This window comes from Lithobates pipiens, unplaced genomic scaffold, assembly GCF_037356315.1.
Source record: "Lithobates pipiens isolate NorthernLeopardFrog02 unplaced genomic scaffold, aLitPip1_a1.2 Scaffold_22, whole genome shotgun sequence".
Classification (NCBI taxonomy): Eukaryota; Metazoa; Chordata; class Amphibia; order Anura; family Ranidae; genus Lithobates; species Lithobates pipiens.
In genome coordinates, this window is record NW_027507784.1 from 245,536,060 (window position 1) to 245,554,535 (window position 18,476).

Sequence of the window (18,476 nt, forward strand, 5' to 3'; positions counted from 1 at the left end):
TTTTATCTGGGGCGGACCCTTTAGAGTTGCACCGTGGATCCCTCGTGTTCACAGACATCTCAGTACTGAAACCTCCTCGCTCACTTCCTCCACCTTTGCTGTTTGGGATTACTTACACAAACGGTTCTCCTGGTCTTACAACTCCCCTCTAATGCCACTTCTCCACCACCGATATTTTCTACCAGGTCTACTAGATCCAGGCTTTCATGCCTGGTCCTCTGATGGGTCCCTGATGCTGCACCAGGTCCTCCGGAACACTGCCCCCAAACCTTTGTCGGAAATACTCGGCGCCAAGCCAATTACATTCCTGGACAAGTGGAGGTACGTTCAATTACAGTGTTTCCTGCGGGCCCTGCCCCGGCCACTGAGAGGCTCAGAGACTCTAAATGAAATCGAGGTAGTGTTTTACCCCAAGGATCCTCCCTTGCATTGCATTTCTTTGTTCTATAAGGCCCTCAACAGCCTCCTCCACAACTCCTTCCCTTCCTTTCTGGCCTCATGGGAGAAAGATTTAGGTACCAACCTCACTGACCTACAAAAACGGAAGGTGCTACAACTAACCCAGGTCTCGTCCATCGCCTCACAAATGGCTGAGGTTAACTACAAATTGCTCACCAGATGGCACCACACCCCGGTGAAGTTACACAGGATGTTCCCTGACAACTCCCCGCTATGCTGGAGGAATTGTGGGTTCCGGGCCACTCATGCACACATTTGGTGGTCATGCCCCATTATCAAGCCGTTCTGGTCGAATGTCCTCCAGATTATTCAACGTATTTCTGGCATTCTTCTCCCTGATGAACCCTGGACCATTCTCTTCCATGCTACTACAGACCCTGTGGGCCGATACAAACGCTCTATCATCCCACACCTGTTGAACACAGCTAAGGCACTGATACCCGCCCTGTGGGGCCAATCAAAGATTCCGTCACTGAAAAGTTGGATGCGTAAAATCGAGGCAGTTCACCTCATGGAGGACATTACTCATGCCAATAAGAATTCCTCGCGAAAAACCCTCTTGACTTGGTCTTGTTGGAGAGAATTTACCTCCACTACATTCTACGCAGATATCTTAGCGCAGCCCCACTGAGCAGCGCAAACTAAGCCTCTGTATGTCACCACGCGAGCCACCATACCCCCACCCTCTCTCTCCCCTCCTTGACCCTCCTCTTCTTCTCTTCCCCCCCCCCTTTTTACACTCTCTTGCCTTTTTCTGTTATTTCTCAGTTTCTGTGATAGACAACATGATACCCGGTCCTTGAATCAGTGCTGTGTTCTTTGCTCATTATCTCTTGCTAATTACTGATCCTGTCCCCTGGTGTATGGGACTGGGTGCTGTATGTGGATTTAACAGTGTATGTTTGTTGTTTATCTTTAATAAACATTTATTAAATAAAAAAAAGAGGCTCAATCCATCCTTTGGATAGACTGCCTCATTCAGCCAGGTGGGGTTTTCAATCTTTTTCTGCATTCTGTTTGTGTTTCAGCTATCCAGCTTGACTCTTGTGACATGTCACCTTCTAACCAACCTGACCTCAGGGATCCTCTGACCTCTGCCCAGTCTGGTGGTCCTGTTCTGGATGCCCAGCTCATCTTTAAGGGTCTGGGAGACCCTGCTCAGGCTCCTGATTGTCTCATGCCCTTACCCATTCCTAAAAAGCCTTTAGTCCTCAAGTCCTCTCATCCTCTCCCTACCTCGGTTCCAGTCTCTGAGGATAATCTAAAATACGAGGTTAGTCAAGTTTTGGATTCCCAGCTCCGTAAAGGCATTCTTCAGTACCTTGTACATTGGAAAGGGTTTGGCTCTGAGGAGAGGTCTTGGATCACTGCATCTGAGGTCTTTGCTCCTAGTCTGTTTAGGAGGTTCCATCTGCAGTTTCCCTTTAAGCCTGGACCCAGGCGGGGGAGGGGGTGGCCTCGTAAGAGGGAGGGTACTGTCATGGTTTTGCAATAGTTTGCTTACCTGTTTCCATCTAGAGATCAGCTGACCCTCACCTGACTGCTTTTGTAATCCATCCTCTGGCATGACTCCACACTAGCTCTTATCAGAGAGCTCTATATTAACCTGTGCACTGCAGGCCAACCCTGCTGATCAACCTTGGTGTGTTAGCTTCCTGTATCCTGCTGTGTGCTCTTCTGTTGTTCCGTTACCGACTTTGGCGTATCCTTGACTATCCCTGTTTGCCTGTGATCCTGACCTATTGGCGTGTCCCTGACTATTCCTGTCTGCTTGTGGCCCCGACCTTGGCTTTATCCCTCACTATCTCTATCCTCCTGTTGCCTACTGTGGGTACGAGCTGGGTGACCCTGGAGCCAGTTGCAGCTCAGTCCATCCTCACCTCTAGAGGCTCTGGTGAACACCTGCTGGCTCTTAGACTCCGCGCCCCAGGGAATCTTACGCTCTAACCCCGGTGGGATCCCCCGTCCGCAGCAGTCAGCCGTAGGGTCCACAACCTTGCGGTGCACTCCTGATCCCTACGGTGTGCATCTGTCACCTCGCCTTGAGGTGACCTGACACCGCTCCTCCTAATAAATCCAATCTATGCTTAACAAATGTTCTAGTCATCTCATCATTGTCTTTGTTCCTCCTTACCTATGTTGTAGTATAAGTATTGGTTTCATTAACCACTTGCAGACCTAAATAATTTATTCATATTCTGAAGGTATCAACAAATAAAATATAATCATTACTCATGTGCCGATAAGTGGACACATTTCTGAGATAAAACATTACATCCTGTAAATATCCCAGTATCATAGAATTTGTAGCACACTGACCCACCCATACTATAAATCTCTTGTTTCTGTACAAACCTTGTTGCCTGTCAAACCTACTTTCTCAAGCCATCATTTGAATGTTTCTAGTTTGTCCAGAGGGAAATCATTCAGAAGTACTAAAATAAAGCAAAGTGGCAGCTTGTTGTTACCTTGTTGCTTTAAGGAATTTAGGGTTTCATTTGGCTGTGAGTTAGTTCTGTGATATTAATGCAATATGGCATAATATCAATAGCTTGTATGTGAATGTTCTACAGGGATGCAGCCGAGTTATTCTATGTACAATAAGAAAAATCTCTCTGTACTCTCTTGTAAAACAGTTTAAGCCAGTGTCTATTTAATAACCAGTATTAAAAAACTGTAAATGCATCAGTATATTTTTGTGCTAAGCAACAGTTAAATGGCTTTTAGGGTGTATGTATGGTTGGATGGCAAAAAATATTTTGTTAAAACCTTAGTCACCAACCACTGTGCCTTAACTTTTCTAAATTTAAAGGATATTTGTGTTGGTTTGATTGGGTTAGTATGGGTTAAAGTTGCCCCCTGTTTTTCAGAGAACACATGGATTCTAAAAGGTGGTACCTTTACCTACCATTGTGATATTTCACAGATCCACCCTTCCCACTTACCTACGCATATTTTATATGCCTGGAATTCGCTATCCATAGTGTAACCCACTCTATTATGCATGCCCTATATTGAAAGTGTAGTGGTCTGAGTCTTTAAAGTCGTTGTAAACTCTGTTACACCACTTGTATCTAAGGCGTACTGGTAGGTACTGTATATATCTACTAAACTTGCACAGTTTAGAAATATACACTATATATGCTGCTGCCAATATCATCTGCACATGCGTAATGAAGAAACGCCCCACTGCTGCCATTTTTTCAGGGCCCGTGCCATGATGCGTGACTCCAGGCAGTCACAGTGCTGGAGCCCACAAAACCTGGAAGTAACTCCCGTGAAAGATGTTGGCCCTGGAAGCAGAGTGCGGGTGGCACTGCAGGGCATCTTTCTAAGGTATATTATTTCACTATGCCTTTGTCTAGCAGGTTTTTTGTTTTGTTTATTTCAGAGGTTTACAACCCCTTTAAATAGAGTACTTAAATCAGTTATTGAAGACTAGGGATGGGCTGTCTGTTCGAGTCGAACATGAGTTCAACTCAAACATTGGCTGTTCGTAGAATAGAAAACAATTCGGGGTGTTTGCGGCAAATTTGAACACCCTTTAAAATGAGAGAAATCAAAAGTGCTAATTTTAAAGGCTAATATGCAAGTTATTGTCATAAAAACAGTTTAAGGACCTGGGTCCTGCCCCAGGGGACATGTATTAATGTAAAAAAAAGTTATAAAAACTACAGTTTTTTTCGGGAGCAGGGCTTTTAATAATGCTTAAAGTGAAAAAATACAAGTGTAATATTCCTTTAAATTTCATACCTGGGGGGTGTGTACAGTATGTCTGTAAAGGGGTGCATGTTTCCCGTCCCTGCACAAAATTTAATTTCTAAAGGAAAAAAAAGTCATTTAATAGTACTCGCGGCTATAATGAATTGTCGGGTCTTGGAAATACAGATGAAAGTCATTGAAAAAAACAGCATGGGGATAACTCGCAGTCCATTACCAGGCCCTTTTGTTCTGGTGTGAACATTAAGGGGAACCCCGAACCCAAAAAAATTGTGCAGGGGCCCCCCTTAAAATCCATACCAGACCCAAGGGGAACCCCGCGTCAAAATTTAAAAAAATAAATGGCCTGGGGGTCTCCTCAAAAATCCATACCAGACCCTTATCCATGCACGCAACCTGGCATTGATACATGTCCCCTGGGGCAGGGCCCAGGTCCCCAAACACTTTTTATGACAATAACTTGCATATAAGCCTTTAAAATCAGCAATTTTGATTTCTCCCATAGGCTTTTAAAGGGTGTTTTGAGGCTTTCGAATTTGCCGCAAACACCCCAAGCAGCCAATGTTCGAGTTGAACTCATGTTCAACCCAAACATAAAGCCCATCCCTAGTCCCAGAGAGTCTCCGTACTGCCATGCTCCAGACTTACCATTCTCCCAAGGCTGCTGGCCACCGTGGGAAGAATCAACTCTGTTGGGCCATTTCCCAACAAGTCTGGTGGCCTAGTCTACCTGCTGATGTAACTGCCTTCATAGCTGCCTGTTCTGTGTGTGCTCAGAGTAATGCTGCGTACACACTGTCGGAATTACCAACAACAAATGTTCGATGTGAGCTTGTTGTCAGAAATTCTGGCTGTGTGTAGGCTCCATATGACATTTTTGTCGGAATCTACTACAAACAAAATTTGAGAGATAGTTCTGAAATTTTCCAACAACAAAATCCATCGTCGTAAATTCCACGCATGCTCGGAATCCAACAGAAGAGCCGCACTGGCAATTGAACTTCATTTTTCTCGGCTTGTTGTACGTCACCGCATTCTTGACATTCAGCATTTCCGACAACATTTGTGCGACTGTGTGTATGCAAGACAAGTTTGAGCCAACATCCGTTGGAAATAAATCCAGGATTTTGTTGTGAATGTGTTCCAGTGGGCCTCCTACAACCCATACCCAATGGAGATAAGCCCTGGACCCACCTGTCTATGGATTTCATTGTGGAGTTAACCAACTCCCAGGGCAACACAGTTATCCTTATGGTGGTTGACCGATTCTCGATACAAACAGGGTTATTTATGAAAGCCAAATCCACTTTGCACTGCAAGTGCACTTGGAAATCCAGTCGCTCTAAATCTAAGGGGTAGATCTAAAACGAGTGGAAGCTCTGCTGATTTCATCATCCAATCATGTGCAAGCTAAAATGCTGTTTATTTTCCTTGCATGTCCCCCTCGGATATACAGTGATTTTACTTCCAAGTGCACTTTCAGTGCACTTTCAAGTGCACTTGCAGTGCAAAGTGGATTTTCCTTTAGTAAATAACCCGTAATGTCCCATTGTATTCCACTTAAGAAGTTGCTCACGTCTAAGGAACTGGCTTTGATATTTGCTTGGGAGATCTTTCACTTACATGGGCTACCCAAGGTGATTGTCTTTTTTTTTCCGAGAGCCCTGCGCCAATTTTTTTTTTTAAATGGTGCAGGGGTCAGGTTCTAATATGGATTTTAAGGGGAACCCCTTGGCAACTTTTTTTTAAATGGCGTGGGGGTCCCCCCAAAAATCCATACCACTCCTTTATCTGGAATCCAGCCCCCTCTGACGCCACGTGGAAGCCATTGGGAAGTCCCCATGCGTCAGAGGGGGGCGGGGTCACTCGGGTATGTCACCATGTGGCCCCATCTTCAGTTATATAAGAACTTTCAGCTGCGAGGATGCGTCTAAACGGCGGGAGCCTCCTATGGAGCCAAATAGTGGCGGGTTTTTATTTTTACATTTTTCGGTCCGTCGGCAGAGCCATAGAAGAAGATGAATGGAATTCATGGGACATTTTTATTTTTTTATTTTTTAATAAAGGACTTGTCCCAAGGTGTGTTTTTTAAATGGTACAGATATAATGTACCCATTACCATTTCAAACGGGGGGGCGAGATCTGGGGGTCCCCTTGTTAAAGGGGGCTTCCAGATTCCAATAAGCCCACCGCCCACAGACCCCCACAACCACTGGGCAAGGGTTGTGGGGATGAGGCCCTTGTCCCCATAAACATGGGGACAAGGTGCTTTGGGGAGCTACCCCAAAGCACCCTCCCTATGTTAAGGGCAGGTGGCTTGGCACGGTTCAGGGGGGCACTCTCTTGTCCCCCTTTTTTCCTGTGGCCTGCCAGGTTGCGTGCTTGGATAAGGGTCTGGTATGGATTTTTGGGGGACCCCATGCCTTTTTTTTATTTTGGTGAAGGGTTCCCTTAATATCCATATCAGACCTGAAGGGTCTGGTATGGATTTTGAGGGGAGGCCCTACTCCATTTTTTTAAACATTTGGCGCAGAGTTCCCCTTAATATCCGTTCCAGACCTGAGGGGCCTGGTATGGAATTTGGGGGGACCCCCACGCATTTTTAAAAAAAGATTTGGTTCAGGGCTCCCCTTAATATTCATACCAGACCGCCCCTAGTCAAAGCACCTTCCCCACAGTTAGTAAGCACAACTTAGGCATACATTTAACCCTTTGATCACCCCTGATGTTAACCCCTTCCCTGTCAGTGTCAATAATATAATACAGTGACAGTGCATTTTTTTAGCAATGATCACAGTATTAGTGTCACTGGTCCCCAAAAATTGTCACTTAGGTGTCCAATTTGTCTGCCACAATGTTGCAGTCCCACTATAAGTCGCTGATCACTGCCATAAGGCTGGGTTCACATATGCTATGGCCGCTGTTCACAACATGAGGTCCGGTGCATCCCTGTTTACTAATTCAGGTGCAAATCAAGCCTGAATTTTTGCCTGAATTCACACCTGAATCTGAACCAAAGACGCAGAGGACCCCTTTTAAATGCAAACCACGGTGGCACCGGCTCCATTGAAAACCGGACACAATCTCCCGTCATGCGAAGTGGATGCAGGGAAACCCACATACCATTTGCATATGTGTGAACCTGGCCTTGCTAAAAAATAAAAAATGACCTTTGCGCAAACCAATCAAAAAAGGCTTATTGGGATTTTTTTTTTTTTTTTTTACCTAAAGTATGCAGCAGATTACATATTGGCCTAAATTGATGAAAAAATTTGTTTTGTTTTTTTACATTTTTGTTTTAGCATGTTTTATAGCAGAAAGCAAAAAAATATATATTTCTAAATTGTCATTTATTTTTGTTTATTGTGCTAAAAATAAAAAAATAAAAAACGCAAAGGTGATCAAATACCACCAAAAGACAGCTCTATTTGTGGGGAAAAAAAAAGGACCAAAATTTTATTTCGGTAGACTGTCAACAATTGTCAGTTAAAGTAACACAGTGCTAGATCGCAAAAAATAGCCTGGTCATAAAGGGGGTAAACCAGTGGCGGCCCATCCATAGTGGCGGCCCGTCCTGCCCCCCGCCCCCCCAGGCAGAGCAAAAAAAAAAAAGTTAAAAAATTATTTTATTTAAACATGTCTCTTTAAATTTTTTTAAATTTTTTTTGGTTATTGTGGATGGCAGAACACCCCCCCCCCCCCGCTTCTCATTCTAAATGACATGTTTTTATTTTCTTAACTTGGACGGCAGCTTCTCCCCCCACCCCCCACCCCCCCCCCCCCCACTTCTAAACGACATGTATTTTATTTTTTTTATGATTTTGACGGCAGCAAGCACAACACCCCCCTTCTAAACTACATGTATTTTTTTCTCAGTCTAGATGGCAGCACCCCCCACTTCTAAACTACATGGATTATTTTTATGATTTTTGATGGCAGCAACCCCCCCCCCCCTCGCTTCTGACTCATCCCACCCCCCCCCAGCACTGATGCTGATGCCACCCCCCAGCAATGACACTGATGCCACCCCCCAGCAATGACACTGACGCCACCCCCCCAGCACTGACACCACCCCCCCAGAACTGACACCACCACCCCAGCACTGACGCCATCTCCCCCCAGCACTGGCACTCATCCCATCCCCCAGCATTGACACTGATATATACCAGGCTTTGCGAGAAATGCTACATGCCAGGCTTTGTGAGAAATGCTATATGCCAGGCTTGTGTGAAATGCTATATACCAGGCTTTGTGAGAGATGTTACATGCCAGGCTTGTGAGAAATGCTATATGCCAGGCTTTGTGAGACATGCTATATACCAGGCTTTGTGAGAGATGCTACATGCCAGGCTTTGTGAGAAATGCTATATGCCAGGCTTTGTGAGAAATGTTACATGCCAGGCTTTGTGAGAAATGCTATATGCCAGGCTTGTGAGAAATGCTACATGCCAGGCTTTGTGAGAAATGCTATATGCCAGGCTTGTGAGTGTTACCGGCCTCAAAATGTGAATTAAGAGAGCCGATGATTGTAGACGCGATGAGATAAGGTGATCAGCTTGGCGTGGACTGCAAAGAATCACACAAACAGAATGAGATATGACCACTGACTTTATGGCTGGAAGTAGTTTAATTTTTACATAACAATACATCTTTTACATTTTTATAGTCACATGTTTATAAACATTAACAATATATATAATACAGATTTTAACTAAAGTATTTTAAAACGTAGTTATAACAATGAACATTACTATATTTTAATAACATATATATATCCCTGTTATTCAGTGTTATAGATAATTATCTTTATCTCTCTGGTACACTTTAAGTGTGCAATAATCATACTAGCAATGCATTGCTTTAATACAAATATTATCATGGTAGTACTCTTTTTTAACCACTAGATGGTGCACATTGCATGTCTGTATGATGCAATACATAAGCTTTACATACAATAGGTTTTTTTTCTATATTAAATAACAGAAACCATGTGCTTCTATAAATCTATGCCATTTCCAATAAATCAGGTTTAAATATACCTATTTAGAAAGGTTTAGTGTTTATCATAGACATTTGTTCTGACTAATGCAGTATTTTCATGTTCTTATGCACTTTTCCCTTGTTTCTGACACAAGCTGTTCTAAACTTCTAATTACAGCAAAACTATAGCATAAAATCTGCTGAGACTTTTTCTGCATCTGCTCAAGATGTTTAGGAATCTTTCTATCACAGGTTAATACAGATTAGGAACAATTTAGAGTACATACCTGCAAAGAATCACACAAACAGCATGAGATATGACCACTGACTTTATGGCTGGAAGTAGTTTAATTTCCAGTCACATGGTGTGTGGCCTTATATAGACTCTGTTTGTGTACCTTCTCTGCCATCTACTGGTTATTAATAGAATAGAAGGGATATGTTTAGAAATATAAAAAAAAATGAATATGTACTTTGCTTTGGGGTGTCTGTTTTGTGACCATATAAACCCCAGTCCGTCACACTCTCCCCTCCTTCAGTTAATGGCTCCCGACATTAAACTCAATTGGTATCTGAACACTATTTAGTGATTTAAGTAACCCAAATAGGTACTTGTTGCCGCCAAGGAGCTGCGTTAACTATCTGGCATGTCATGGGAGTAGCTAGCATTGTAGGAGTTTGTATAGTGTGAACCTGACTTGGTCTGTATCTTGGCTGACCTAGTGTGTCATATGTAAAGATCTCTTTAGGCTTAACTTGTCTGGTAGATCTTCTGACAGGAGTTGAGTCTTCTCCATCAACATCATTCTCCATTTGCATATCTTGGTTCACAGGTAAGTCTTGACTTAATGAGGGTAATTCTGCAGTGTCTAGTCCCACCATGTCTGTAGCCCAGATTTGGTCGCCAACTACTGTTCCATCATTTTGTTCTTGTTCAAGATTGGGTGTGGTAGTTGTAGGATAGAACTCCTCAGCAGAAACTCTTAATGGGATTTTCTGTACGTTTTGAGAGTTTGGTTGAGACACAATACAATCATGACTTTCTGTAGTCTCTGGTATATAAGGATAATACCATCTTTCTTCATCTGAACATTCCTCCTCCTGGTCCACATCCATTCTGGTATCCTTTCTGTTACTTGATTGTCTTTGTTTCATCGGTACTCTTGGAATGTGTCCTTCAATTGGTAGGTCATTTACTGGTAGTAAAAGATTTCTGTGCAGTACTCGAATATTCTTTTTACCACTTTCAGACTGAATTTTGTACACAGGCCCATCTTTGATTCTTTCTACCACTTTGTGTACTGATTCTTCCCAGTATGAACGAAGTTTACCAGGTCCTCCTCTTTCAGAGAGATTTCGTACTAAGACCCGATCACCCGGTTGAAGAGGTGCTCCTTTTATCTTTTTGTCATAGTACTTCTTCCCTTTAGCAGATGATTTTTTGCTATTCTCGGATGCGATTTTGTAAGCTTCTTGCATTCTAGATGCCCATTTCTGAGTAAATGTTGGTTGAATTTCTGATTCCTTTTTCAAATTTAGGTTGAGCATTAGGTCAATTGGCAAACGAGGAGATCTTCCATACAATAGAAAGAATGGCGAGTATCCTGTGGCTTCATGCCTGGTGCAATTGTATGCATGAACCATATGTGGAAGATGTTCTTTCCAATCTGACTTTTTCTCTTCCTCTAAGGTGCGAAGCATCTGTAACAAAGTACGGTTCAGTCTCTCCACTGGGTTACCCTGTGGATGGTATGGAGTAGTTCTTGAATGAGAAATCCCTGCCAATCGTTGCAATGTCTGAAATAAGTTGTTTTCAAATTCTCTTCCTTGGTCATGGTGGAGTTTCTCTGGATAGCCAAAACGTGGTATGAAATCTTGAAAGATCTTTTCTGCCGCCGTTTTTCCAGATTTGTTCTTAGTTGGATACGCTTGTGCAAAGCGTGTGAAATGGTCAACTATTACAAGTATATACTCATATCCTCCTTTGCTTTTCTCCAAGTGAAGATAATCAATGGATACTAACTCCAAAGGTGAACTGGTAGTAATCGAACCCATAGGTGCTCTTTCGGTGATATTTGGACGCTTTTGTTTGATGCAGCTGCACTTCTTCAGCACATATTCATCAATGTCTTTTTGCATAAATGGCCAGTAAAATCGTTCACGTGCTAGGTGGGTTACCTTGTCAGTACCAATGTGACCCATGTCATCATGAAGATTTCTTAAGACCAATGGTTTTAACTTTTCTGGTAGAACTAGCTGTTTTCGGGTTCCAGAATGTCGATAGAGGATTCCTTCATCGACTCTGAGTTTATTCCATTCATGTATCAAACGTCTTGTTTTGCTGGTCATACTCTCCTTTTCTTTGTGGTTTGGAATCCAGTCGTTCTCCTTAAGCCAGACCACTTCTCTAATGTTGGTATCGTCTTGTTGTAATGCTCTGATATTCTCCTGAGTCATTGGGCAGATTGTCTGTCCTTTCAGCAATTCTTCGGCCACATCACTTTCTGAGTGAAGAGTCAATGAAGCCACCCATAATGCCTCTTCTTCGTCAACAGCTTTGCTCCCTTGCCACATAGCTGACACAACCTCAGATGGTACAAGCTCTGTGTACTCACTCAGATTCTTCGTGAGTTCCACCGGAAATCGTGACAGTGTATCTGCGTCTGCATTCTGTTTACCTGGCCTGTACTTGATATCGAAGTGGAAATCGGCCAACTCGCCAACCCAGCGATGACCCACAGCATTCAGTCTGGCAGTACTCAATACATATGTCAATGGGTTGTTGTCTGTGTAAACGGTGAATGTTGGAGCGTAGTACAAGTAATCTCTGAATTTGTCACAGACTGCCCCCTTGAGAGCTAAAAACTCAAGTTTACCAGAGTGAAGATGGTAATTGCGCTCTGCTGGAGTCAATGTTCTGGAGCCAAACCCAATAACACGAAGTTTTTCTCCTTGTCGTTGGTATAGTACAGCACCTAGGCCTTCATTGGAAGCATCAGTGTGTAAGACGAAGGGTAAGTCAAAATCAGGGTATGCTAGAATTGGTGGATTGGTTAGCATGTCCACCAGTCTGGATACTACAGCTTGATGTTTGGGTGTCCATTGAATCAGTGTTTTAGATGACACTTGTGCTTTGTTCCCGTTTTTCTTTATAGATTCCCTCCGATTGTTTTTGGGGATGGATGTAGCAGATTCTTTCTCAGTGTTCTGCAAAAGTTCATACAGTGGTTTAGCAAGTCGAGAGAAATCTTGAATGAAGGACCTGTAGTAGCTCAGGAATCCTAACAAAGATCTGACCCCTCCCACTGTTTTGGGTTCTTTCCTTTTCAAATGTAATACCGCTTCAAGATCTTTTGGGTCAATTTTTATGCCTTCTTCTGACACCATTCGTCCAAGGTATCGAATCTGTCGTTTAAAGAGTTCATACTTCTTCGGTCTAAGTTTGATACCATGCTCACGCATTCGACTAAGCACTTGCCTAATATCATTGACATGCTTCTGAAAAGTTTTGGAGTAACAAAGTACATCATCCAAGTATGGAGAACAACATTTGTCTCTGATGCCCTCTAATACATTCTCCATGCATCTCTGAAAAGCTGCTGGGGCATTCGTTAATCCAAATGGAATACGGTTCCACTCCAGGAGTCCCCAGGGGGTGCTGAAAGCCGTCAGATGTCTGGAATCTTCATGCACAAAGCCTTGATGATACGCACTACCCTGGTCCAGGATTGAGAACCACGTAAATCCTCCTAAGCTATCCAGCAGATCTTGTATTCTGGGTAGTGGATGTCTATCTGGGATAGTCTTTCGGTTTAACTCCCTAAAGTCAACACATAGTCGTAGGCTACTGTCCTTCTTTCGAACACAAACAACTGGTGATGAGTATGCTGAAGAAGATTTTGTTACCCAACCTCGGTCAAGAAGGTTTTGGATATATTCTTTCACTTCTTTGTATAGGGGTTTCGGTATCGAATTGTAGCGTTTCTGGACAGGAGTTTCATCTTTCAGATTTATCCTCAGTTTCAGGTTAGGGATGCATCCTATGTCTCCCTCATCTCGAGCAAAGACATCTGATTCATCATATAACATTTGTCTCGCTATCTCCTGTTCTTCTTCTGAGAGATCTTCCAAATTGACAGGTGGGTGCCACTTAACAGATTTGTTAGTGGGTAGCTGATTTCCAGTGTCCACTTGATTCAACTGGTTTACATGAAACACCCTTTTCTTCTGGTCAATTCCCTTTCCATCGTCTTTGTTTGGAGACAATGGTAGAATCTCAGCTGCTGGAGAAATGGTACCCAATACTGTTCTGGGTGGAAGATAGATGTCATGTTGAGCACGGTTCAGTATAGGTATCTTCACCAGTTTAGAGAACCCATTTGGCACATCTACCACTGAAGGAAATAGTTCAAGTCCTTCCTCAACTGGATATTCGGGAAGTGGTTCAAATGGCATGATTCCTCCTTTCGGCCACGCTCTAATTCTGCATTTGACTTCACAGAACTCGCCTCCTTTAATCTGGAGTCCCTTCTTCCCCACTTTGACCATACGACTATCGAATATTTCTCCTGGGTCAGTTGCTTGACTGACAGCATTGACAATGTTATTCGCTACACTCTGTCTTACTTTCATAGCTTCACTCAGCAAGATAGTCAGGTTTTGGGTGCTGTTTGGTCGGTCACGGTTTTCTCTGATCAATTCTTCGATAACATTAAACCCAAGAATTGGATTGTCATTACAGCAGTCACTCACCAGCATTGGCACATAAATGGCTAAGTTTCCATGTCCACTACTTTCGAATTCCAGACAGACTTCAATCCACCCGATGAATGGAATGATAGAACCATTTGCAGCTGTAATGGATAAGTTGTCATCACAAAGTAAATCTTGTATGTGCCTAATGGAGACGCTGGGTAGAAACTTTTCTAACCATGCCTTCCCGACAATGCTGACCTGAGCTCCTGTATCCATCAACATGTCAACCGGAACACCATTCATCCGACATGACAGTAGGCATTTTCCTCCAATTAATTGTGCTACGTGTTGTTTGGAGAATCCATTCTCTTTTGGGAGTGTTCTAGTTGACCGGTGGGTGAATACCCTGTTTACCTTAGCATGGGACAGATCATTTGAGGTGGTCACTGGTTGTCCCTTTCCCAGTGACCATCTGTCGTTTCCTGACTGCCTTCTTTTCTTCAAGCAATCAACCGCTCTGTGTCCTGTCCAACCACAGTAGAAACAATGGTAGCAGTTCTTACTCTCTCGTTTAATGCAATCATCACACCTGGGCTTGCAGTGAGTTGTATCTGGAACTTGAATATTGGTTAGTGGCTTAGTCATTTGGTTTCCAACAATAGGAGTTAGCTTCATCATCTTTTCCAGGTTCTTTGTGAGAGCAGAGACCTGTGTTGTTAGTTCCATTAATGCCGTGTGATTTGCTCTAACATCTCCTTCAACTCCCTTTTGGAAGGTGTCTTTTTCGCTATTCCCTGGTGTCTGGGATGAATGAACAGTAAGAGGTTTATGTTTAGGTGCACTGTTTAAGCGTCTCTGCCTTTCTGTTTCCTCATCAACTGATCTGGTGACTTGCTCTATGATAAAGTCATCCGTTACTGTCAAATCAGACACATAAGGCTTGATATCTCGTCTAACATTAGAATTTTTCTCATTTAGTCCCTGATAAAGTGTATGAAGGAATATGCCTTGCACCATTTTTTTGTCATAGTTAAGCTCTCGCCTATCATGTTGTGATGTAGACAGAACTTTTTGTTTTAACCCCACTAGCCTGTAAACAAATTGTTGTGCTGTTTCTCTTTCTTGCTGGGTAGCATTGCTAAGGTCCTGAAATAACTCATTACCACTTCGTTCTCTCATATGTGACTTCAAAAACCTTTTCAATTCAGCAACAGTAAGATCATCTTTGTCAGTCAACGTATCTTTAAAATTACCAGGTTTGATTATTCTCAACACTGTGCGTATAATTTCAGATTCAGGGAATTTTTCTGTTAGACCCTCGTCAATTTGTCTGCACACGCTACTGTAACTCATGTCCGAACCATGATCTGAAATTACACCACCATGCATTTTAAATTCTCTACGTGGCAATAAAGCAACAACATCAGTTAATCTCACCACCTCCGATACCTGTTCAGTCCTTGCAGTCCCACTACTTATTTTTTTTGTAGCGGTTGCAATGTCCACAGTTGGTGTACTTTCCTTGTTAAGTTTTAGTTCATTGATCTTGTCTTGGATAATGAGTAGGTAAGACATACCTTGATCTTCCAACTTTTCCAGCTGATCACTTCTCAAGTAGTCTTCAATAAATTCAACAAGTTCCATTTCGTTGGTACCAGTCACTGATGGAACGTCCACTTCTCTTTCATCTCCCAGCGTAATAGCAAGGCTATGCAGCTGTTCTTCATTAAGCAGATGAATTTGTTTCTGGATATCCCACATCAACGCACGACGAGGAGACGCCATCCCTGTTGCAATCTGAAGACTTGCACTCACAAGGCAGACGCCACTCACGACTCTCTTTGTAGCTCTGTAGCAGGCTCACGCTTGTCTCGCACTTCCCTTTTACTGGTAACACAACGAATCCCGGACGAGCCCCCAAAATGTTACCGGCCTCAAAATGTGAATTAAGAGAGCCGATGATTGTAGACACGATGAGATAAGGTGATCAGCTTGGCGTGGACTGCAAAGAATCACACAAACAGAATGAGATATGACCACTGACTTTATGGCTGGAAGTAGTTTAATTTTTACATAACAATACATCTTTTACATTTTTATAGTCACATGTTTATAAACATTAACAATATATATAATACAGATTATAACTAAAGTATTTTAAAACGTAGTTATAACAATGAACATTACTATATTTTAATAACATATATATATCCCTGTTATTCAGTGTTATAGATAATTATCTTTATCTCTCTGGTACACTTTAAGTGTGCAATAATCATACTAGCAATGCATTGCTTTAATACAAATATTATCATGGTAGTACTCTTTTTTAACCACTAGATGGTGCACATTGCATGTCTGTATGATGCAATACATAAGCTTTACATACAATAGGTTTTTTTTCTATATTAAATAACAGAAACCATGTGCTTCTATAAATCTATGCCATTTCCAATAAATCAGGTTTAAATATACCTATTTAGAAAGGTTTAGTGTTTATCATAGACATTTGTTCTGACTAATGCAGTATTTTCATGTTCTTATGCACTTTTCCCTTGTTTCTGACACATGCTGTTCTAAACTTCTAATTACAGCAAAACCATAGCATAAAATCTGCTGAGACTTTTTCTGCATCTGCTCAAGATGTTTAGGAATCTTTCTATCACAGGTTAATACAGATTAGGAACAATTTAGAGTACATACCTGCAAAGAATCACACAAACAGCATGAGATATGACCACTGACTTTATGGCTGGAAGTAGTTTAATTTCCAGTCACATGGTGTGTGGCCTTATATAGACTCTGTTTGTGTACCTTCTCTGCCATCTACTGGTTATTAATAGAATAGAAGGGATATGTTTAGAAATATAAAAAAAAATGAATATGTACTTTGCTTTGGGGTGTCTGTTTTGTGACCATATAAACCCCAGTCCGTCACATGAGCAATGCTATATACCAGGCTTGTGAGAAATGCTATATGCCAGGCTTTGTGAGAAATGCTATATGCCAGGCTTGTGAGAAATGCTATATGCCAGGCTTTGTTAGAAATGCTACATGCCAGGCATGTGAGAAATGCTACATGCCACGCTTTGTGAGAAATGCTATATGCCAGGCTTGTGAGAAATGCTATATTCCAGGCTTTGTGAGAAATGCTACATGCCAGGCTTGTGAGAAATTCTTTATGCCAGGCTTTGTGAGAAATGCTACAAGCCAGGCTTTGTGAGAAATGCTACATGCCAGGCTTGTGAGAAATGCTATATGCCAGACTTTGTGAGAAATGTTATATACCAGGTCTGTAAGACTGCGCTATATACCATGATCTGTGATGCTGGGGCTAAATACTCTGTCCTGTGATGCTGGGGCTATATACTCTGTCCTGTAATGGTGAGCTGTATACTCCTGACACTGAGTGGAAGCAAGTGGAATACAGGGGACAAAGTGAGTGGATTCTATAAGGGGTGCGGCTTACGAGAAGTGGGATGGGCAACCAGTAAGGGGCGGGGTCTGGCCCCCATCCTAAAACTTCACCAGCCGCCACTGGGGTAAACCGTTCAGAGCTGAAGTGGTTAAAGTAGATTTAAACTGAATAAAAGATGGTTAAAATGTGGCTAAGCCTCTAACCATAATGGCAACGCTGTATCCTGGCCTAGACCAACAAGGCCCAGGCCTAGGGCAACACTTTGCAGGGAGTAGGACTGAAAGAGTCCCCACCGGCTTGCACGACACTGTTAGTGTAGTGCCAGTCTTATGGGGCAGAGCGCCCCCATAAAGCGACCATGCTGCTTCCGGTACGCGAGAGGCCAGCATTCCGCAACTGTGTGTTGTTGGGGGCGGGGTTTTTTGGGGGGGGTGTGGTCGCCGCTTCTAATTTTGATTCTTATCCTGGACCACAAACCTTCCTCACTGTGCTATGTTTTCTGCTGCACCATTGGTATGGTTCTATCTTCTTAGTCCTCTCCATAAAATTATCAGAAATGTATGCTTAAAGTAGAACTATAGGCAATGCTTTTTTTTTCATTTTGGATAGAGTAAGGGAGGGAACTGAGGAAATCTGTGGTGGAGATTTTGAAATATAATATTTATAGCAAGAAGCTCCAAGGGAGCCATTGTGAGGACTTTCTAATTAACTTACCGTGCCCCGTTTTGGGAATATATATATATGTGTTATAGGAACATGAATACTAGAATAGGGGCCTATTTACTGTTCTTGGTATCTCAAACACACCAACATGTTGGTCTCCTGTCTGCATAGTTACTGTTACCCTATTGTTCGTAGAGATGGCCATTTCAGTTATAGTGCCTCTTCCTGTGCCACAAGTCCTTGAAATGCTGATTCATGTTATAACAAAGAGGGCTGACGGTTGTAAATCAAGAGATAATTAAACAGGTACTTAGGTTTTCAGACACAGAGGCACCAGCGTTGGTCTCTTGCTGGTGTGGGAAGCATGCTTCTTTAACTGGGCTTGAAAGTACAACCAATCAGAATTTGAGGCAACTCAACCAATAAACATTAGGCTGCAGGCGTAGCCAATCAGGATTCAATACCACTTATGAACCAATGAGGTGACCCTGAGTTCTGATTGGTGGGAGTGGGGTATTCTAACAACATAAAACCAATATCC